The sequence below is a fragment of the Phyllobates terribilis genome, unplaced genomic scaffold (assembly GCF_046119375.1).
Source record: "Phyllobates terribilis strain yellow unplaced genomic scaffold, ASM4611937v1 Scaffold_1__5_contigs__length_1240528914, whole genome shotgun sequence".
NCBI lineage: Eukaryota > Metazoa > Chordata > Amphibia > Anura > Dendrobatidae > Phyllobates > Phyllobates terribilis.
The window spans coordinates 788,629,375-788,653,888 of NW_027362761.1; positions in this window are offsets into that span (position 1 = coordinate 788,629,375).

The following is a 24,514-nucleotide window of genomic DNA, read 5'->3' on the forward strand; positions in this document are numbered from 1 at the left end:
CGACCTCCTCTATCCACTTCACACAAGCAGAAACGGCTCCAGTGGGCCAAACATTACATGAAGACTGATTTCAAAACTGTTTTGTTCACGGATGAGTGCCGTGCAGCACTCGATGGTCCAGATGGATGGAGTGGAGGATGGCTGGTTGATGGACACCCCACGCAAACACGGCTACAGCGCCAACAAGGAGGAGGTGGAGTAATGTTTTGGGCTGGAATCATGGGGAGAGAGATTGTCGGCCCCTTTAGGATCCCTGAAGGCGCTAAAGATGAACTCCATAATGTATGTGGATTTTCTCAAACAGCACTTCCTGCCATGGTTCAAGAAGAAGAACCATGTATTTCACAGCAAGATCATTTTTTTGCATGATAATGCACCATCTCATGCTGCACATAAAACATCTGCATCTCTGGCTGATATGGGCATAAAAGGGGACAAACTTATGGTGTGACCCCCATGCTCCCCTGACCTCTACCCCATTCAGAACCTCTGGAGCATCATCAAAAGGAGTGTCTATGATGGCGGGAGGCAGTTCACATCTAAGCAACAGCTCTGGGAGGGTATTCTGTCCTCATGCAAAACAATTGAAGCAGAAACCATCCAAAACCTGACAAATTCAATGGACGAGAGAGTTCAGAAGCTCCTTTCGAACAAGGGGTCCTATGTGAAAATGTAACATCACCTAGAATAAAGTTTTGAGTTGAAAACTGTTTGATTTCAGTTTCTAATAACCTGCTAATGCTTATAATTTCAAAAATGACCATTTTTTTGGTCTTTATTAAAATGAAAAGGTTGATCGAAAAGTTTGGGGGATCTAAGAGTGTGGCAACCCAGTAGTCATGATTACTTCGAATTCTGACAATATGAGGGTCATGTTGCAGGTAGTGCAGCAAGAAGGCACTTATGTGTCTTGCGCATCTCGGAGCCCCAAAATTATTTTCCGGGCTAGATGCAGCTAAAAATTATTATTAATTTTAAATCTGGTGGAGCTTAGTATAGATGGCCTAATAGGATCAGTGCTGCACACTGCTACAAAGCCCAAATTATTTTCCAGTCAAGATACAGATAAACATGATTAGTAATTTTAAATCTGGTGGAGCTTATTATAGATGGCCTAATAGAATCAGTGCTGCACACTGCTACAAAGCCCAAATTATTTTCCAGCCAAGATACAGATAAACATGATTAGTAATTTGAAAGCTTAAAACGGTTGGTAGGGTGATTTTAACCAATCATCAAGCTTTTACTCTCCCCAGGATGACACAGGGGTAGAAAAGTCGTTTCGGATCCATGATTTGTTCATCTTTATGAACGTGAGTCTGTCTACATTATCAGTGGAGAGCCGCGTGCGCTTATCTGTCAGCACACCACCAGCAGCGCTGAACACACGTTCAGACAGAACGCTGGCTGCGGGGCATGACAAAATCTCCAAGGCGTAAGTGGCTAGCTCCGGCCATTTATCCAGATTGGAAGCCCAAAAAGAGCAAGGGTCCAGTGACACAGTCATGGCTTCAATGTTTACTTGGAGATACTCCTGTACCATCGTCTCTAGGCGTTGACTATGTGTCAGACTTCTTGTCTCCTGTGGCCTTGCAAAGGATGGGCTAAAAAAGTGGTGAAATGATTCCGCAAAATTGATGTTACCAGCAGATACTGTGGTTCTGTTACGGTTTGAGTGCTGAACACTTGACGGTCCCACGGTTGGCAAGTTGGAACTGTGAGATTCACTACGTGCACCACTGGTGTTTTGTGGAAAAGCACATGTAAGATTCTGCAACAGTCTCTGCTGATACTCCTGCATGCGTGCATCCCTTTCTATGGCAGGAATAATTTCTGCAAATTTACTTTTGTACCGGGGATCTAACAGTGTGGCAACCCAGTAGTCAGGATTATTTCTAATTCTCACAATTCGAGGGTCATGTTGCAGGTAGTGCAGCAAGAAGGCACTCATGTGTGTTGCGCATCCAGGAGCACCAAGTCCCTGTTGTGTTGGTGGCGAGGTAACAATCATGCTTCCTTCCTCTGTCCTCTCCCCCCAACCTCGCACAACAGAAATGTGATCAAGGTCTCCCTCATCTGATGAGTCTTCCATCAGTTCGTCCTCCACTTCTTCCTGGGCTCCTGCACCTTCCTCACTAGTTTGGCTGCTACCATGCGCCCTGGTAAAACCATCTCCCCCACCCTCACATGCCTGCCGCCTTGGTGCTGCCGACCGTCTGGACCTTGCAGATGTTAGCCCTTCCGCATACAACTCCTCCTCCTCTACTTCCTCCACCTCCTCTTGTGCCACCACCTGACTCCGAATTCTGTTTAACATGTGCTCCAGCATGTAAATCACCGGAATAGTCATGCTGATAATGGCATCGTCAGCACTAAACATCTTCGTCGCCATTTCAAAACTGTGCAGAAGGGTGCATAGGTCCCTGATCTGAGATCACTCCTCCAGCGTGATTTGCCCCACCTCCGGATCTCGTTGGCCCAGGCTATACGTCAGAACGTATTGCACCAGGGCTTGTCGGTGCTGCCACAGTCGCTGCAACATGTGCAGAGTTGAATTCCACCGGGTAGGCACATCGCATTTTAGCCGGTGAAGTGGCAGGCCCAACGACTTCTGTAGAGATGTAAGTCGCTGAGCTGCGGGATGCGAACGGCGGAAGTGAACACACAGCGACCGTGCCCTCTGCAGAAGGCCATCTAGTCTGGGATAGTGGGCTAAAAATTGCTGGACAACCAGGTTCAACACGTGAGCCATACAAGGCACGTGTGTGACATTGCCCCGGCGAAGGGCCGCACCCAGGTTTGCAGCATTGTCGCACACGGCCTTCCCTGGTTTCAGGTCCAGTGGAGACAACCATTCATGAAATTGGTTCTCCAGAGCTGACCACAACTCCTCAGCTGTGTGACTCACATTTCCCAGACATTTCAAAGTAAAAACCGCCTGATGACGTTGAGCCCTACTGCCAGCATAGTAAGGAGGTGTGCAGGATCCCTTCTGCGCAGTTAGAAAGCTTGTGGCATGACCAGACAGGCTTTGGGTGCAGGTGGAAGACCGAGAGGAGGTTGAGGAGGCAGAAGCAGTGGAGGAACTTTGACATAAAGAGGATTGACGCACAACTCGTGGGGACGGCAAGACTTGGACAGCAGCCCCTTGTCCTGCTGTCACCATAGTTACCCAGTGCCCAGTCAGCGACATGTAACGCCCCTGTCCATGCCTACTCGTCCAAGTGTCTGTGGTGAAATGCACCCTGTCACACACACAGTTTCTCAAAGAAGCGGTGATGTTGTGTGCGACATGCTGGTGGAGCGCAGGCACACCTTTCTTTGAGAAGTAGTGCCGACTGGGCATCTGGTACTGGGGCACTGCGACGGACATAAGGTCTCGAAAATCCTCTGTGTCCACCAGGCGGAAAGGCAGCATTTCTGTAGCCAAGAGCTTGCAGATGGTGAAATTCAACCTCTTAGCTTTCTCATGGCTAGGAGGAAATGGTCTTTTACTTGTCCACATCTGAGGGACCGAGGGCTGGCTATTGTGCTTAGACGGGGTTGATAAGGGTGTCCCCGGTAAACTGCCGGTCTTTGAGGAAGATGCAGGCGGACATGTTAGGTTGCCTTGATCCAAAGGTGGTGCTATCGATGTCGGACAGCGCTCAACACCAGCTGGTGTTACCACCTCCAAAGAAAATGATGACCTGCCAATCACGCTGGCTGTTGCGGGTAAAGAGGTGGCAGGTCTGCGCCCCAAAACAGGTGTGACTGCTGTCCCCCCAGTCACAGAGGATGAAGAGGCCGCGGATGCACAAGATATGGCAGACGGTGGTTGGCCTGGCCGGCTAGGCCGCATTGTAGCACACTGAGCTTCCCACTGCAACTTATGCTTCATGTCCATGTGCCGGTTCATGCATGAAGTACTCAAACTATGTATTTTTTGGCCTCTACTTAGCTTTTGCTGACAAATGTTACAGATAACACGAGTTGGGTCATCTTTATCGATCTGAAAAAATGCCCAGGCTATGCAAGGCTTAGCACCCATGCGACCTGAAGAGCCACCACGACTTGTGGTGAGAGGCAGAGTTGTGTTTGAGGATGCAGCTGTTGACGTGCTTCCAGTACTACGTCTCTGTCCAGGAAGGCGCAACCTGACCTCGTCGTCACTAGCATCTTCCTCCACCTCCTCTGCTGACCTCATCAATTGGCTGACTGTGGGTTGACAGTAAGTGGGATCTCCAACCTCATCATCATCACCCTGTGCGTTATCACACCCGTCGTCCTCAGAGCCAACCTGTTCCTGCCCTGACAAAAAACTAAAGTTGTCGCTCCAATCAGGTATTTGAGTCTCATCATCGTCTTCCTCATTGTCTCCACCAACAGGAGTTACAGTTTGGGAATGAGGGTCTACATTATGGTCAGAACCTTCTGCGTCTGGTCCTGGATCCGATTCATAAAGATTCTGGGCATCAGTGCAGATCATTTCCTCGTCTGGATTCACAGAAGCGCTGGAGTCGACCTCTGATTCCCAGGCTATAGTATGAGTAAACAGCTCTGCAGACTCAACCATCTGTTCTACCTCATACTCAGACGGGCAGCTGGAGATTTGGGAGCTGTGAGGAAGCAAGTGCGATTGGGGTGACACCTTTGAGGACTGGAGTATTTGTGATGTTGAAGTTGATGTGGAGGAGAGCCCACTTAAAGGAGCACTTGATATCCGTTGAAGCACCTGCTGTTTTTGTGCCTCATCTGGAATTTGTAGCGATTGGCGTGGCCGTAAGAAAGGGATCTTATCACATTGTCCGCTAAAAGAAGTAGACATTTTAGTTTGGCTGGAAGATGGTCTTTCTTCTGCAGATGTTACTGTTGCTTTAACACCTACCCCATGGACACAACCTTTTTTCCCCTTCCCAACACGCCTATTCCCCTTTCCACCAGCAGCAGGCCTTTTTCCACTCATTTTGGTGGTTAACTAATTCACAACTCTGGAGTTGTTTGCACAAAAAAACAATGGATGGGAACCGAGCAGAGCTGAGTGGCCAAACTGTGGTATTAGGCCAAAACTATTGGCTGGGTTAGATGCAGAAAAAAATTATATTCAATTTGCAACCTGATGGAGGTCAGTATAGATGGACTAATAGAGAAAGTCCCACACACTGCTAGAAGGCCAAATATTTTTTCAGAGGTAGATGCAGAAAAAATATATATTCAGTTTGCAACCTGATGGAGGTCAGTATAGATGGACTAATAGAGAAAGTCCCACACACTGCTAGAAGGCCAAATATTTTTTCAGAGGTAGATGCAGAAAAAAATTATATTCAGTTTGCAACCTGATGGAGGTCAGTATAGATGGACTAATAGAACAAGTCCCACACACAGCTAGAAGCCCAAATATTTTTTAAGAGGTAGATGCAGATAAAAATTATTTTTAATTTGCAACCTGATGGAGGTCAGTATAGATGGACAAATAGAGAAAGTCCCACACACTGCTAGAAGGCCAAATATTTTTTCAGAGCTAGATGCAGACAAAAAATTATTTTCAGTTTGCAACCTGATGGAGGTCAGTATAGATGGACTAATAGAACAGTCCCACACACAGCTAGAAGCCCAAATATTTTTTTCAGAGGTAGATGCAGAAAAAAATTATATGCAGTTTGCAACCTGATGGAGGTCTGTATAGATGGATTAATAGAACAAGTCCCACACACAGCTAGAAGCCCAATATTTTTTCAGAGGTAGATGCAGAAAAAAAATATATTCAGTTTGCAACCTGATGGAGGTCAGTATAGATGGACTAATAGAGAAAGTCCCACACACTGCTAGAAGGCCAAATATTTTTTCAGAGCTAGATGCAGACAAAAAATTATTTTTAATTTGCAATTTGCAACCTGATGGAGGTCAGTATAGATGGACTAATAGAGAAAGTCCCACACACTGCTAGAAGGCCAAATATTTTTTCAGAGCTGGATGCAGATAAAAATTATTTTTAATTTGCAACCTGATGGAGGTCAGTATAGATGGACTAATAGAGAAAGTCCCACACACTGCTAGAAGGCCAAATATTTTTTCAGAGCTAGATGCAGAAAAAAATTATATTCAGTTTGCAACCTGATGGAGGTCAGTATAAATGGACTAATAGAACAAGTCCCACACACAGCTAGAAGCCCAAATATTTTTTCAGAGGTAGATGCAGAAAAAAATTATATTCAGTTTGCAACCTGATGGAGGTCTGTATAGATGGATTAATAGAACAAGTCCCACACACAGCTAGAAGCCCAATATTTTTTCAGAGGTAGATGCAGAAAAAAAATATATTCAGTTTGCAACCTGATGGAGGTCAGTATAGATGGACTAATAGAGAAAGTCCCACACACTGCTAGAAGGCCAAATATTTTTTCAGAGCTAGATGCAGAAAAAAATTATATTCAGTTTGCAACCTGATGGAGGTCAGTATAGATGGACTAATAGAACAAGTCCCACACACTGCTAGAAGCCCAAATATTTTTTCAGAGCTAGATGCAGAAAAAAATTATATTCAATTTGCAACCTGATGGAGGTCAGTATAGATGGACTAATAGAATGATGCTATGCCCAAAAGATTTTACTTCACTAGGTGCAGTAAAAAAATTGGTATTCTATACACAGGTGGTATATCTTGCAACACAGATAGGCTACTCCACTGACTAACACACTCTGCAATAGGCCAAAAAGGATTAGCTTTGCTAGATTCAGCCAAATGCTGTGAAAAAAACTTGCACAGCACTGGCACAGACCTGCCTGGCAAAAACTGATAGGAACTGATGTAACCTAGTCCTGAAAAGGACTGCAATTACAATTAGTCTTTACTCCCACAATCTATCTATTTAAGAGCACAGACCTGCCTGATAAAAGTCGTAGGAAATGCTGTAACCTAGTCCTTAAAAGGACTGCAATCACAACTATTCCCTACTCCCAAGCTATCTGTAGATTTGTGCGAAAATTGGCTTGAAATTAACAAGGTATAGCGCACACAGCAACAGCGGTGCCGTCTAACACGCAGCTGCAGCAGTGAGAAAATGGTGGCGACGGGGAAAATGGCTTGGTCTTATAGGGCAAGGACATGTGACATACACTGCCAATGACACATGCCCTTGCTTGTGTGAAAAAAGCACTTCGCTCCGTGTGTGCGCTGCTGATAGGCTGACAGATTGCACCTCCCCACTGTAAATGCGGGAAAGAGAAAAAAAAATGGAGATCTTCATTATTCCTGCAGAGATCCAGCCCCTGCCCCTCCCCCCACCCCGCTGTACACTCAAACTGCGTATTAACATTAATTTTCATCATTACTGAGAAAAAATCCAGTTATGATTTTGGTGCACGAACAGTTATCGAACATAACCTCGAACAGCCGAATTTTTCTCAAATCATTCGTGTTCGCCGAACGGCTCGAACACCGCCCAAAACAGCTCGAATTTGAGATTGGCGAACAGTTCGAGTAGAACAACGCTCATCTCTACTAACAATGCTGACAAGCTGACCCTTATCAAAATGAACAAGGGCTGGATTGGGCCAGACTTCTCATCACTACCAAATGACAGCAGAGTAACATAAAGTCAAATCCACTGTGTTATTTCGGGAGGTGCATTCCCATGCACCGCTTCACACCCACACATGGGTATACGCTTCCTCATTTTGGCTGTTTTTTGCTCTTCTCCTTATCCTCAGCCTCCACCACCACTATACCACCAGGGTGACCGTAGTCCTTGTTGCCAGCATTGCAAGTTCCTCCGTTCTAATTTTTGGCAGCTTTTGCTTGGAAGGCATAGGCAAAGACTATGGGAGACCCACTCCCCAATAATGGGAATAATGTTTTTAATATGCTATATTGCATGGCTCTTGTAAGGGGCATTGAAAGTTCCTCCGTCCTAATTTTTGGCAGCTTTTGCTTGGAAGGCATAGGCAAAGACTATGGGAGACCCACTCCCCAATAATGGGAATAATGTTTTTAATATGCTGTACTGCATGGCTCTTGTAAGGGGGATTAAAATCATCTTGTTAAGCTACTGAGACCTCCACGTCTCTTCCAAGGGTCATTGATATTGTGTTTTTATTTCACTGGGACCTCCACGTCTCTTCCAAGGGGCATTGATATTGTCTTTTTATTCCACTGTGACCTCCACGTCTCTTCCAAGGGGCATTAAAACCGTCTTGTTAAGCTACTGTGACCTCCACGTCTCTTCCAAGGGACATGAAAACCATCTTGTTAAACCACTCTGAACTCCACGTCTCTTCCAAGGGGCATTAAAATTGTCTTGTTAAGCTACTGTGACCTCCACGTCTCTTCCAAGGGGCATTAAAACCGTCTTCTTAAGCTACTGTGACCTCCACGTCTCTTCCAAGGGGCATTAAACTGTCTTGTTAAACCACTCTGCAAAGCAGTCATCAAAGCAAAAGGTGGCTACTTTGAAGAACCTAGAATATAAGACATATTTTCAGTTGTTTCATACTTTTTTGTTAAGTATATAATTCCACATGTGTCAATTCATAGTTTTGATGCCTTCAGTGTGAATGTACAATTTTCATAGTCATGAAAATACAGAAAAATCTTTAAATGAGAAGGTGTGTCCAAACTTTTGGTCTGTACTGTATATATATATATATATATATATATATATATATATATATATATATATATATATATATCCATCTGAACTAACAGTCCTTCTGAGGACTAATCCAGCTGCATATATTCAGTAGTGACAGCAGGAGTTAGGCAGGCAGGCAGTGTATGTGGCAGACTGCAGTGCATATAGTGCAAGAGGGTCCATAGCACGTTCCTGCTGCTGCTGTTCTTACAGATATTTGTAGACATAGCCCCAGGAATCAGGGGCCAGGGCAAATTTTTTTTATCTTAATCCTGGTTCTTTGCTTAAAAACCAAGGCAGGCAGGGTATGTGACAGACTGCAGTGCATGATAAAGCACAAGAGGGTCCATTACATGTTTAACTTCTGAGTGATCCTGCTGTGAAAAATATTTGTAGACATAGCCCCAGGAATCAGGGGCCAGGGCATTTTTTTTCATCTTAATCCTGGTTATTTGCTTAAAAAGCAATCCAGAGTACACTGTTTTTCTGCTCCATTTGCTTGTTAATAGTGATGAGCAAGCATTAAAATGCTTGGGTGCTCGTTGCTCGGGTTGAGCAAATTGGAATGCTCGAGTGCTCGGTCCAAGTAACGAGCCCAATTTAAGTCTATGGGAAACTCAAGCAATTTTCCGACTGCCTATAGAGGGCCTAAAAATTGCCCAAATCGATGGGAACAGTGCTCAAATGACATGGTAACAGCATGGGGAAGACCCCTGGAATCATCTCTGACTCCTAGGTCCCTGTTGTTAACAACATTGTCAGAGGTATTACGCCACTTTTAAGGACTCACAATAAAACATACAAAAACAAAATGGATTTTCCTAGGAAAAATGTTAAGGAACATACTTTCCAGGGTAATGACTTGTATATAAAGCAAAATAAGTAACCAAAAACAAAAATGCTCCTCCACACCTTGGGCTATGTTCACACGTAGCGTTTTTGATACGTTTTTGCACTTTTGCATTGCTTTCAACGGTGAAAAATGCATTCACCAGGAAATGTCATTTTAACATTTTACTACGCCCTTGAAGAGACATAGAGGAGGGTCTCAGTAAAAAAAATGTTCCCGTTATAAAGAAGTGGGTCTCTTATAGTGGTAATGCCCATGCAGTGACTGCAAGGGCTGCCAAAATTTGGGAAAAACCCCAGTACCAATTTAAAGACACTTAGAGCTGGGCCACAGTAACGACATGTTCCCGTTAGAAAGGAGTGGGTCTCCCATACTGTTTGCCTATGCAGTGAATGCAACAGCCGCCAAAAATTTGTAGGAACTCCAATGTCCCTTGCAAGAGACGCAGAGGTCAGAGGGCCTCCTGAAAATAATGTTCCCATTATTAGGAAGTGGGTCTCCCATACTGTTTGCCTATGCAGTGAATGCAACAGCTGCCAAAAATGGGAAGGAACTCCAATGCCACTTGCAAGAGACGTAGATATGGTGATATGGTAGATATTGTGGTGATATGGTGGTGGAGGATGAGGATGAGGAGAAAGAGGAGAACAAGAGCAAATAGACAAAATCAGGAAACTTATACCCATGTCTGAGAGTGAAGACAGAGGTTCATGCGAAGAGAGTTAGACATCCCAAAAAAAAGACACTGTATTTGAGTTTATGCTATGCTGCTATCATTCGGTGGTGTTAAGAAGTCTGGCCCAATCCAGCCCTTATTCATTTTTAGAAGAGTCAGCCTGTCAGCATTTTCAGTTGACAGACGGATGCGCCTATCATTTATAATTCCACCAGCGGCACTAAAAACCCGCTCTGAAAAACGCTAGCGGAAGGGCAGGCCAGGACCTCCAAAGCGTAGAGTGCCAGTTCATGCCACGTGTCCAGCCTGGATACCCAATAATTATAAGGCACAGAGGAATCACGGAGGACGTTGTTACGGTCGGCAAGGTACTTCCTCACCATCTTCTGAAACTTTTCCCTCTTTGTGAGAGTACCCCACGCCTCATGGCCTGTGCGATGGGAGGGTCTGAGAAAACTGTCCCAGAACTGTCCCAATCTGCTGGATTGCATTTGTGTCTCTCTCGCCTGTACTCCTTGGTTGTCCAATGAACTGTGACCTCTGCCACCAGCATTTTCAGATGGGAATAAGAGACAGAAAGTTCTCCTTGTAGCATGGGTCTAGAAGTGTCACCAACCAGTAAGGACTGTCACCCAAAATTTGGACAACGTGAGGGTCACGGTAAACGCAGCGTAACATAAACTCAGCCATGTGTGCCGGCCTGCAAAGAGGCAAGACTTCCGTGTCCTCACCAAGGGGATGACTGACCATTTTCTCCTGTTCTCCTCCTCCTCCTCTTCCTCCTCCTCCCTGTCCTCAGGCCATCCACGCTGAGCAGACAGTATGACAGTTGTGCAGGTAGTACCGTCTATAGGGCAGGAAACTGGCTCCTGTTATTCCTCCTCCTCCTCATTGCCACCCAATCCACGTTGGGATGAGATGAGGCTGGGCTGTGTGGAATCACCCTGCATGGTTCCTTGCTCCATCTCATCGTGCTCCGCCTGCAATGCATCCTCTTTAATTGTGAGCAGAGAGCGTTTCAGAAGACAGAGAAGCGGAATGGTGACGCTAATTATGGCATCGCCGCTCACCATCTTGGTGGACTCCTCAAAGTTTTGGAGTATGGTAATGATGTCTGACATCCATGTCCACTCCTGAGGTCTTATGTGTGGAGTCTGACCTGAATACTGATTGCTGTGTTGATGCTGGTAGTAAAAAACTGCCCTCTTCTGCCCACAAATCCTTCCCAACATCTGCAATGTAGAGTTCCAACGCGTGGGAACATCACACACCAGTCGGTGAGCTGGAAGCTGCAAACGCTGCTGAAACACGGCAAGGGCGGTGGAAGCTGTATCTGACTTTCTAAAATGGGCACATACACGGTGTACTTTGACAAGCAGATGCGACAGATCTGGGTAGGTTTTGAGAAACCACTGAACCACAAGGTTAAGCACATGGGCCAGGCATGGTACGTGTGTGAGCTTGACTCGCTTCAGAGCCGCCACCAGGTTCCGGCCATTGTCACACACGACCATGCCTGGCTGTAGGTTCAGCGATGTCAGCCACAGATCTGCCTGCTCTTTCAAAGCTGTCCACCACTTTTCAGCGTTGTGCGGTTTGTCGCTTAAGCATATTAGCTTCAGCACAGCCAGTTGCCGCTTGTCCGAGGCAGTGCTGCAGTGCTTCCAGCTTCTAACTGATGTGCTCATTTCGGAGATGGAGGCTGAAGAGGAGGAGGAGATGCAGGAGCTGTAGAATGTGGGTGCAACCCTGATTGTCAGTCAAGCTTTTCACACTAGGTCTTTGTGAAGAATAGTATTAGTAAACTACAGACCTGCTATTTAACCCTCCGTCACATACAATATCGGTTCTAACGAGTTCACATGCAATGTGACTGTCAGGCGCAGGCTAGAAAAATACCTATAATATCTAATGTTTGCAATTTCAGTGCTCTAAAAGTGATCAGTTACCTTCATAGGGATGTAATAAAAGAGACTACACATAATCAGGTGCAAAAAAAAAACATTTACTTAACATAAAACTAATAACTCTGAAATACAAACATTTCAAAACTAAATGAAAGTAAAAGAGATGTGCCTGTCAGGCCTATTGTATGTGACGGAGGGTTAAAACCATGGTTTTCTGTCAGACGTATCACAAATAGCAGCATTCCAAAATCAGCCATTTCTGCCTTCCATTTCATTGCAGTGTGTCGGTCAAGCTATTCACACTAGATCTCTGTGAAGAATGGTATTAGTAATCGACAGGCCTGCTATTTAAAACCGTGGTTCTCCATCACACACATCATATATAACTGCGGTTCAAATCCAGCCATTTGTTGTGAACATGGAAAATATTGTCTTCCATTTATAGATTGTAGCAGTGTGTCAGTGTACACCATTTTACAGCTCCATTTGCTTGTTCATAGAATACAGCCTGATTTTTTTAGTTTTATTCATATTACAGTATTGTGGAAGCAGAGGAACTTTTTTCAATGAACAGATGCACGTGATCCATATGACTACCGTAATAATACAGAAATTTTGTGGAGCGTGCCAAATATTCCACTCCATTTAAAGTCAGCCACCTGTGTTTTGTTGAACCAATTGACACTTGGTCGATGACAAATACCATACTATTAGGTGACTGCCTGAAACCGTGGCCTTCAGACGTTATCCCATATGACTGCCCTAATAATCCAGCAATTATTGTGAGCGTGTCAAATATTACACTCCATTTAAAGTATTGCAGTTGTGGGTTCAAACCTATTCACAGTTGGCCGCTGACAAACAGCATATCTGTAAACAATGTTGTCAGAGTATTACGCCACTTTTATTGACTGACAAAAAAAAACATACAAAAAACAAGCTAAAATGGAAAAAATGTTAAGAAACATTCTTTCCAGGGTAATGACTTGTATATAAGGCCAAAGAAATAAAAAAAAAAATAAAGTTATGGACTGTGGAAGACATTTATGGGACCAGAATGAACACTCATCTGTAGCTGGTGATGATATCACCTATCAGCACCTGTCCCTATTGTAAATGCATCTAACAGTGTTATCGATAGGGAGTAGAATAAATTTTACATTTTTTTCGGCAGCACCAGCAGCACACAGTATAAGGCAATAATACCTGGCTGGATAGATGGAATACGCTATCCATACTGCAATACCTCACCCGTAAAAGAATTTCAGATAAGACAGTTAATATTCTAGAATATAGACTCTATTTGAATTGTCCTTCCCATTATTAAGGAGTTTGTCTCCTATACTGTTATTGCATATGCAGCAGTTTCAAGGGCTGCCAAAAATTAGGACGAACTCCAATACACATTTGAAGAGACGTAAAAAATAAATAAATAAATACACAGTAGGACCTTTTAGTATAAAAAACAGACTCGCCAATGTAACCTCAATGTAATCACATTGTTCAGCTCCTGCACCTCCTCCTGTTTGGCCTCCATCTCCGAACTGACCACATCAGTCACAAGCTGGAAGCACTGCAGCACTGCCTTGGCCAAGCAGCAACAGGTTGTGCTGAAGATAACATGCTTAATGTTTAGGTGACAAACCGCCCATCGCTGCAGAGTTGTTGAAAGCTGTAACACAGCAACCTGATGTGTCTCTCACCATTGAACATACAGCCAGGCATGGTCATGTGTGACAATGGGCAGAACCTGGTGACGGAGAAATGACAGCTGGAGTAGATACGGTTTCCCTCATGGCAGTCCTTTCACCTAGCTAAAGAATATGACTGTAGTGAAATACAACTCTCATAAAGAAGCAGTGTCAGACTGAAAAACATTGGGCCCACCAGAGGATTGATTCTGAAGGCCCACCTTTCTCCCGCACTCAAGAGCCCCATGACAGCTGCAAAGTTTGCGCTATCATTAACTCTCCTTATGGAGAAGCCAGGGCCCACCTGAGGATTCACTTTTGGGCCCGTCCAACCCTGCCGAGAAGCAGCCCTGGCTAAGAAAAGTCTGTGGGAAGGTTCCTGGACACTCTATGGCTGCTCTTTTACTGAGGGGGAAACACACGCAAAAATGGGGAGAACATACAAAATCCTTGCAGATGTTGTCCTTGGAGGGATTTGAACCCAGGACTCCAGCGCTGGAAGGCTTCAGTGCTAACCACCGAGCCACTGTGCTGCCCTCTCTGTTTTCCCTCTGATATCTAACATGCTGGAGAAACTTGCACCTACTGACACTCAGTGTCTTCAGCTTCTTTGTGAGAAACTAATGTATTTGGGCAGTAGAAAAGGAAATTGTGGATGGCTTCACTACTGGTACTGGGGGCACTGCTAATAACATGGCATCATGCCATAGTTCACTGGAAATATTCCAGGCTGGTTGGAGCCAAGCTGATTCCCATACAAAAGTACCAGCAGAGATGGTAGCCTCTATCATCATCACGACCTCACCTCGGCTCTATGAACTCTCCTGAAGGAGAAGCCAGGGCACACTTCAGGAGTCTCTGGTTCTCCAGTGGGCCAATCCAACCCTGCCGAGAAGCAGCCCTGGCTAAGAAAAGTCTGTGGGAAGGTTCCCGGAGACACTCTATGGCTACTTTTTTACCGTGGACTGGCTCAAGCAAGCTATAAGATTGCTATCTATGATCCCTTCACTGGCTCCCCAGTGGCCAGAGACTTCAGTTCAAAACCATAACCATGACATGCAAAGCCATCCACAACCTGTCTGCTCCATATATCTGTGACCTAGTCTCTCGGTACATACCTGCACGCAATCTCCGATCCTCACAAGATCTCCTTCTCTACTCCCGTCTTCTCTCCTCTTCCCACAATCACATACAAGATTTTTCCTGTGCATCCCTTCTACTATTGAACCTCAACATATCAGACTCTGGCCTACTGTTGAAACCTTTAAAAGGAAGCTGAAGACCCACCTCTTCCGACAAGCCTACAACCTGCAGTAACGCTCGTTTCACCATATGGCTGCACGACCAGCTGTACCCTCACCTACTGTATCCTCACCCATTCCTTATAGACTGTTTGTGCGACCTCACAGGCAGGGTCCTCTCTGCTCTTGTACCAGTCAGTGACCTCTTTTCACATGTAAAGTGCAATGGAATAAATGGTGCTATAATAATAAATAATAATAAGTATACTACTTGTACTCTGGGTCAATTGATATCACTTTCCTGGTGACTGCCCCTAAATTGATGTGTTTTTGCAGCTTTTGGTCCCTTTTGAAGGTGTTGTGTATACATTTGGTTTTGACACCCATTGAATTGTTTGGCAATGTTCGGTGAATATTCGACAATTACATTGGCGAATATTGCAAAAACGGCGATTGTAATCCGAAGCGAATATTGATCAGAAACACCCTTAAAAAAAATATCTGGGTGTTGCATCACGGTCTCCCTGGTGATATGGTGGTGGAGCATGAAGAGAAGGAGGAGGGCGACATAAAATAGAACAATTCATGAAGGGTATACCCATGTCTGGGTGTGAAGGGGTGCTTGGGAATAGATCCCCCAAAAAAATAACAACTGGATTTGAGTTTATGTTTGATGCTATCATCTGGTGGTGTTGAGAGAAGTCTGACTTAATCCAGCCCTTGTTCATTTTTTATGAGTCATCCTGTCAGCATTTTCAGTTGACAGGTGGATGCGCCTATCAGTTTTATCAGTTATAATGCCCCCGGTGGCACTAAAAACCATCTTTGACAAAACGCTATGTCCACGTGTCCAGCTTGCATCTTCCAAAACTTTTCCCTCCTTGTCAGAGTACCTCATGTATCAGGGCCTGGGCACTGGGAGGGCCTGAGAAAATTGTCCCAGACCTTTAACAGCGTTCTCCTGCCTCTGCCGCATCTGGTTTGTGTCGCTCGCTTGTACTCCTTGGTTGTCCAATGAACTGTCTGACTGAGACCTGTGCCGCCAGCATTGTCAGATGGGAATTTTTTTTTAGTTATAATTTTTCAACAAGAGCCTGAACATAATATCTCTAAAAATGAACTCATTCGGTTTCCTCCCTCTACTAACTTACCTATACCTGACTTTGCAATTTCCTTTAGGTGATGCCACCATAACTCCCACTTGGCACGCCTGCTATCTTGGAGTCATATTTGACACACAATTTTCCTTTATTCAACGTGGAAAATCACTCACTCGCTCATGTCACCTGCATCTTCTCCAGAAGTCGACCTCTTCTCACCTTTAATACTGCAAAAACTCTTACTTTCGCTCTCATTCACTAGTGCAACTTTCTTCTAATCGGTCTCCCTCTAAACAAACTTTATTCTCTCCAATCCCTTCTGAATGCAGCTGCCAAGGTCGTATTCCTATCAAGCCGATTAACCGACGCCTCTACCCTGTGCCAGTCATTGCACAGGTTAGGCTAAACAATCACTACAGAATACAATACAAACTCATCTCTCTCACCCACCAAGATGTCCACGGTTCTGCACCGGCCTATGTCTCTTCCCTCATTTCTGGGTATCACCCCTACTGTGTAGTGATGAGCGAGCACAAAAATGCTTGGGTACTCGTTTCTCGGGTCGAGCAAATTGGAATGCTCGAGTGCTCGGTCGGAGTAATGAGCCCAATGTAAGTCTATGGGAAACTCGAGCATTTTGACGGCGGCCCCCCCAGCGGTCTGCAGAGGGCCTAAAAATTGCACAAATTGATGGGAACAGTGCTCAAATGACACGGGAACAGCATGGGGAAGACCCCTGGAAGCATCTCTGACTCCCAGGTCACTGCTGTCAACAACGTTGTCAGAGGTATTACGCCACTTTTACAGACTCACAATAAAACATGCAAAAACGAAACCAAAATGGATTTTCCTGGGGAAAAGGAACATCCTTTCCAGGGTAATGACTTGTATATGTAATGCACACGCCCGGGCTGAGCGGCGTGTGCGTGTGATTGTAGTGATTCCACTGGACCGTGCTGGAGAGTGAATGCCTGGAGGGGCGTAACTAGGTATTCACCCGATCCGACCAGGGTCGCACGACGGCATACGACGCCAGTGCACCAAGGAGGAACCGAGCAGAGGGACCAGGTGCTACTCCAGGACAGACCCCGGACACGGCTGTTGACCCACACAGGGGAATACAGGAACAGACTGGTAGGCTGGCACACAGACTGGTGGGTATAGGCAGGCACGACTGGTATGCAGGCAGGCGGGTATGCAGGCAGGGGGGTACAGGCAAGCACAGCTAGAGTGCAGACAGGGAGGCACTAGCAGGTAGGAACACAGGCGGGATAGGACCCAGTACACACTGGGACTCAGGAACAATACAGGCAGAGGGGTACAGGCAAGCACAGCTAGAGTGCAGACAGGGAGGCACTAGCAGGTAGGAACACAGGCGGGATAGGACCCAGTACACACTGGGACTCAGGAACAATACAGGCAGAGTGAGGCCGCCCAGAGAGGTGAGCGAGAACAGGGCAGGACAAGGCCGCCTGGAGCGGTGAGCAAGAGTAGAGCAGGACAAGGCCGCCAGGAGCAGTGAACAAAGGGTCAGAGCTGAGCGAGACTGCCGGAGCAGTGAGCAAGAGTAAAGCAGGACGAGGCCGCCTGGAGCGGTGAGCAAGATTGGAGCAAGACTGCCGGAGCAGTGAGCAAAAGGATAAGAGCGGAGCGAGACTGCCGGAGCAGCGAGCAAAAGGGTCCGAGCAGAGCAAGGCTGCCGGAGCAGTGAGCAAAGGAGTCAGAGCAGGCTAGAACCGCAGGAGCGGTGAGCAAAGGAGTAGGAGCAGGCTAGAACCGCCGGAGCGGTAAGCAAGGCAGAGCAGGGGGGACAGGGCTCTGTTCACACGGAACAGACAGGAAGAGAAAGGCAGAGCCAGATACCCACAGGATACTTGCAGTGAAGTAGCGAGTGGACCATAAACTCACAAACGGGAGTACAGAGACAACAAGCAGGAGTTAGGTACGAGTTCAGACTCTGCAGAAAAAGGAAGGGAACGGACATAGAGGCAAAACAGGTAAAGGATAGGAGAGAGTTCAGACTGGAACTGAGTGTACGGAGGAGACCGACACTGCAGCGGAATACAGGAGCGGGTCTGGGAATACGGCCCCCAGAGAGGCAGGACGAACAGGCAAGGAGCGTGTTCAGACAGGACAGACAAGATACAGGAGCGGGTCTAGGTAATCGGCCCCTAGAAGGCGGGAGGAACAGGCTAGGAGCGTGTTCAGACAGGACAGACAAGATACAGGAGTGGGTCTAGGTAATCGGCCCCTAGAAGGCGGGAGGAACAGGCTAGGAGCGTGTTCAGACAGGACAGACAAGATACAGGAGCGGGTCTAGGTAATCGGCCCCTAGAAGGCGGGAGGAACAGGCTAGGAGCGTGTTCAGACAGGCCTGGAAATACAGCCTCCAGGATAGGCAGACAAGAGAACACAGAACGGGACCTGGCACCTTCAGAGTGCAAGCACACACTGAATGAAACACTATGCTCAGGCAGGGATAGATGGGAGCAGCTGAGCTATATACCAGGTGACAGACAGCAATAGGCTGAGGACGCACAAGGGGTGTGACCCACAGCAGGTACAAAAAGCAGGAAGTGATCGGGCACCGCCCTTAAGCAGCAGAAACAGACACAAACAGACAGCATGGAGGGAAGCCAGAGAGACATTCTGGACTGGAGCTCAAGTGCGCGCTCTTGCACAGTGGGAGATGGACCACCATGCAAGGACGCCGCCAGGTATGTTACAGTACCCCCCCCTTACGCCCCCTCTTCTTCAGGCCTGCCAGGATCTTCCGCAGGGAATTCGAGGGCCAATTCTTCACTTCGAAGAGATCACTTCCACTGTCCACCGGAAAAACTGGTCTCCTCTGGGTAGCTAGGATGCTACCTCTCATCCAGCCATCCTCAGCAACAGACGAAACGGGTGGAGTACCAGGAACAGCACACAAGGAAGTCTCTTTCCACATATTTTCAGGTGGCACCCCAGAGGGTACAGGAGACAACTGGAAGTCCTCCACCGGGTTGGAGGGGGACAGAGACTTGGGGGTAATCTCTGCTTCGAGGTACATCTTGTCAAGCTCACAGGAAGAAATAGACAGGTTATCAGGTACATAATGAGGAAAAGTCACTGTCTCTTTGTTATCTGGTGGTACCCCGGAGGATTCAGGAAACAACTGGAGGTCCTCCGCCGGGTCAGAAGAGTGCAGAGGCTCAGAGAAAACATCTGCTTCAGAGTACACTAGGTCGGACTCACTGGACGAAGCAGGCGAGGTATCGGGTACCGAGTATAGGAAAGTCTCTGTCCATTCACCACCAGGTGGCACCCCGAAGGGTTCTGGAGACAACTGGCAGTCCTCCGCCTGGTCAGAGGGGTGTAGAGACTCACGGGTAACCTCTGCTTCAGAGTACACTAGGTCGGACTCACTGGACGAAGCAAGCGAGGTATCAGATCCAGGATATTGGAAAGTCTCTGTCCATTCACCACCAGGTGGCACCCCGAAGGGTTCTGGAGACAACTGGAGGTCCTTCGCCTGGTCAGAGGGGTGTAGAGACTCAGGAGTAACCTCTGCTTCGGAGTACACTAGGTTGGACTCACTGGACGAAGCGAGCGAGGTATCAGGTACAGAGTATAGGAGAGTCTCTGTCCTTTCGCTACCAGGTAGCACCCCGAAGGGTTCAGGAGACAACTGGAGGTCCTCCGCCTGGTCGGAGGGGTGTAGAGACTCGGGGGTAACTACCACTTTGGGGTACCCATTGTCAGGCTCACAGGACGAAGCGGACAAAGTATCGAGTACCGGGTGTAGAGAAGTCTCTCTCCATTTGTCATCGAGTGGTATCCCGGAGGATTCAGGAGGCAACAGGGGGTCCTCCGCCAGGTAGTAGAGGTGCACAGACTCTGAGGTAACCACAGCTTTGGAGCATCCTTGGACATGCACACCGGTTAAAGTGGGTGAAGCATCTGATGCCGGGTGCAGGAAGTTCCCCTGTGTGGAGTCTGGATGGGCAGAAGTCTCTTCGGGCAGGAGAACTGGAGCACTACCCACGCACATTACCCATTGGGGCTTCTCCGGGATACAGGGAGATGAAGCTTCAGTAGGGACTTCAAGGTTGGGGTCAGGAGGTCTCAGGGAGGACAGACCCTGGCGTGACGGCTTGCCTCTACGTCTAGCACGTCTGGACTGCCTCTTGAGGTTGGGAGAAGTATTCCGGAAAGCGTAGTCACCCTGTGAGGATTCTGGGTGGGCAGTAGTCTCATTGGGCTGGAGGACTATTGCGCTACCCACACACATTACCCATTGGGGCTGCTCCAGGATATTGGGAAGTGAAGCTTCAGCAGGAGCCTCCGGGTTAGGATCATCGAAGACCATTAGAAAGGCCACCAGGAAGGCCATTAGGTCCAGGAGGATCGGATCCTGTGTTTCATATAGGGGGTTGATCCATTCCAAGGCATCACCCACCAGGTAAGACATAATGAATGCCACCTTAACCCGATCGGTGGGAAAACATAGAGGGTAGAACTTGAAGTGTAGCATGCATTGCTCCACAAATGCACAACTTTGTCTTGGATCCCCATAATAACGTAGCGGATCCGCAGGAACGAGAGCAGATAGATCCATCTGGACGGGTGCGTAATTCGCCTGGAACTCAGCTAAAGGGAAAAAAAAAATTATTTATTTATTTTAATGCATGTATTCGCTGGAAAACTTCTCAGAGAGCGAAGGCCGTGGGGCTCAACGGGAACCATGGCCTGAGCATGCTGTAATGCACACGCCCGGGCTGAGCGGCGTGTGCGTGTGATTGTAGTGATTCCACTGGACCGTGCTGGAGAGTGAATGCCTGGAGGGGCGTAACTAGGTATTCACCCGATCCGACCAGGGTCGCACGACGGCATACGACGCCAGTGCACCAAGGAGGAACCGAGCAGAGGGACCAGGTGCTACTCCAGGACAGACCCCGGACACGGCTGTTGACCCACACAGGGGAATACAGGAACAGACTGGTAGGCTGGCACACAGACTGGTGGGTATAGGCAGGCATGACTGGTATGCAGGCAGGCGGGTATGCAGGCAGGGGGGTACAGGCAAGCACAGCTAGAGTGCAGACAGGGAGGCACTAGCAGGTAGGAACACAGGCGGGATAGGACCCAGTGCACACTGGGACTCAGGAACAATACAGGCAGAGGGGTACAGGCAAGCACAGCTAGAGTGCAGACAGGGAGGCACTAGCAGGTAGGAACACAGGCGGGATAGGACGCAGTACACACTGGGACTCAGGAACAATACAGGCAGAGTGAGGCCGCCCAGAGAGGTGAGCGAGAACAGGGCAGGACAAGGCCGCCTGGAGCGGTGAGCAAGAGTAGAGCAGGACAAGGCCGCCAGGAGCGGTGAACAAAGGGTCAGAGCTGAGCGAGACTGCCGGAGCAGTGAGCAAGAGTAAAGCAGGACGAGGCCGCCTGGAGCGGTGAGCAAGATTGGAGCAAGACTGCCGGAGCAGTGAGCAAAAGGATAAGAGCGGAGCGAGACTGCCGGAGCAGCGAGCAAAAGGGTCCGAGCAGAGCAAGGCTGCCGGAGCAGCGAGCAAAGGAGTCAGAGCAGGCTAGAACCGCAGGAGCGGTGAGCAAAGGAGTAGGAGCAGGCTAGAACCGCCGGAGCAGTAAGCAAGGCAGAGCAGGGGGGACAGGGCTCTGTTCACACGGAACAGACAGGAAGAGAAAGGCAGAGCCAGATACCCACAGGATACTTGCAGTGAAGTAGCGAGTGGACCACAAACTCACAAACGGGAGTACAGAGACAACAAGCAGGAGTTAGGTACGAGTTCAGACTGCAGAAAAAGGAAGGGAACGGACATAGAGGCAAAACAGGTAAAGGATAGGAGAGAGTTCAGACTGGAACTGAGTGTACGGAGGAGACCGACACTGCAGCGGAATACAGGAGCGGGTCTGGGAATACGGCCCCCAGAGAGGCAGGACGAACAGGCAAGGAGCGTGTTCAGACAGGACAGACAAGATACAGGAGCGGGTCTAGGTAATCGGCCCCTAGAAGGCGGGAGGAACAGGCTAGGAGCGTGTTCAGACAGGACAGACAAGATACAGGAGTGGGTCTAGGTAATCGGCCCCTAGAAGGCGGGAGGAACAGGCTAGGAGCGTGTTCAGACAGGACAGACAAGATACAGGAGCGGGTCTAGGTAATCGGCCCCTAGAAGGCGGGAGGAACAGGCTAGGAGCGTGTTCAGACAGGCCTGGAAATACAGTCTCCAGGATAGGCAGACAAGAGAACACAGAACGGGACCTGGCACCTTCAGAGTGCAAGCACACACTGAATGAAACACTATGCTCAGGCAGGGATAGATGGGAGCAGCTGAGCTATATACCAGGTGACAGACAGCAATAGGCTGAGGACGCACAAGGGGTGTGACCCACAGCAGGTACAAAAAGCAGGAAGTGATCGGGCACCGCCCTTAAGCAGCAGAAACAGACACAAACAGACAGCATGGAGGGAAGCCAGAGAGACATTCTGGACTGAAGCTCAAGTGCGCGCTCTTGCACAGTGGGAGATGGACCACCATGCAAGGACGCCGCCAGGTATGTTACAGTATATAAGGCAAAATAAATAACCAAAAACAAAAATGCTCCTCCACACCTTGGGCTATGTTCACACGTAGCGTTTTTGATGGGTTTTTGCACTTTTGCATTGCTTTCAACGGTGAAAAATGCATTCACCAGGAAATGTAATTTTAACATTTTACTATCTTATCTGGCCATGTGGTGTGTGAGACATCATCAGACACATCCTGTTTCATTTATGAAGGAGGGACTCTGAAAGTCACAAACACTATTTTTATAGGGCCATCAGGCAGCCCTTACTATTATTAAAGGGTCAGCAGCCGATTATGCTTTGTTGTTCCCATTATTGAGTGTTACTATACTATTATTGTTTATACAGTGACTGCAAGGGCTGCCAAAAATTTGGACGCATCCCAATACCCCTTTGAAGAGACATAGAGGAGGGTCTCAGTAAAAAAAATGTTCCCATTATAAAGGAATGGGTCTCCTATAGTGGTAATGCCCATGCAGTGACTGCAAGGGCTGCCAAAATTTGGGAAAAACCCCAATACCAATTTAAAGACACATAGAGCTGCGCCACAGTAATGACATGTTTCCATTGGAAAGGAGAGGGTCTGCTATACAGTTATACGGTATACAGTGAGTCCAACGGCTGCCAAAAATTTAGAAAATACCCCAATAACAATTTAAAGACAGATAGAGCTGGGCCACAGTAGCAACATGTTCCCATTATAAGGAAGTGGATCTCTCATACTGTTTGCCTATGCAGTGAAGCAATGGCTGCCAAAAATTTGGAGGAACTCCAATGCCCCTTGCAAGAGATGTAGAGGTCGGAGGGCCTCCTGAAAAAAATGCTCCCATTAATAAGAACTGGGTCTCCGATACTGTTTGCCTATGCAGTGAATGCAACCGCTGTCAAAAATTTGGAGGAACTCCAATGTCCCTTGCAAGAGACGTAGAGCTCAGAGGGCCTCCTGAAAACAATGTTCCCATTATTAGGAAGTGGGTCTCCCATAATGTTTGCATATGCAGTGAATGCAACAGCTGCCAAAAATTTGGAGGAACTCCAATGCCCCTTGCAAGAGATGTAGATATGGTGATATGGTAGATATTGTGGTGATATGATGGTGGAGGATGAGGATGAGGAGAAGGAGGAGGACAAGAGCAAATAGACAAAATCAGGAAGCCTATAGCCATATCTGGATGTGAAGACAGAGGTGCATGCGAAAAGAGTTAGACCTCCCAAAAAAAGACACTGTATTTGAGTTTATGCTACGCTGCTAACATTCAGTGGTGTTGAGAAGTCTAGCCCAATCCAGTCCTTGTTCATTTTTATAAGAGTCAGCTTGTCAGCATTTTCAGTTGACAAGCGGATGCGCCTATCGGTTATAATTCCACCAGCGGCACTAAAAACCCGCTCTAACAAAACGCTAACGCAGGGCATGCCAGGACCTCTAAGGCGTAGAGAGCCAGTTTGTGCCATGTGTCCAGCTTGGATACCCAATAATTATAAGGCACAGAGAAATCATGGAGGACGTTGGTACAGTCGGCAAGGTACTCCATCAGCATTTTCCGAAACTTTTCCCTCCTTGGGATAGTACCCCGCGCACCAGTGCCTGTGAGATGGTAGGGTCTGAGAAAACTGTCCCAGAACTTTGACAGTGTTCCCCTGCCTCTGCTGGATTGCATTTGTGTCTCTCTCGCCTATACTCCTTATTTGTCCAACGAACTGTGGCCTCTGCCGCCAGCGTTTTAAGATGGGAATTTTATTAATAATTCCGCAACAAGGGCATTCTGGTACTGCCCTATTTTATTAGGCCTGTCCGGCAAGGGAATAAGAGACAGAAAGTTCTCTTTGTAGCGTAGGTCTCAAAGTGTCACCAACCAGTAATGACTG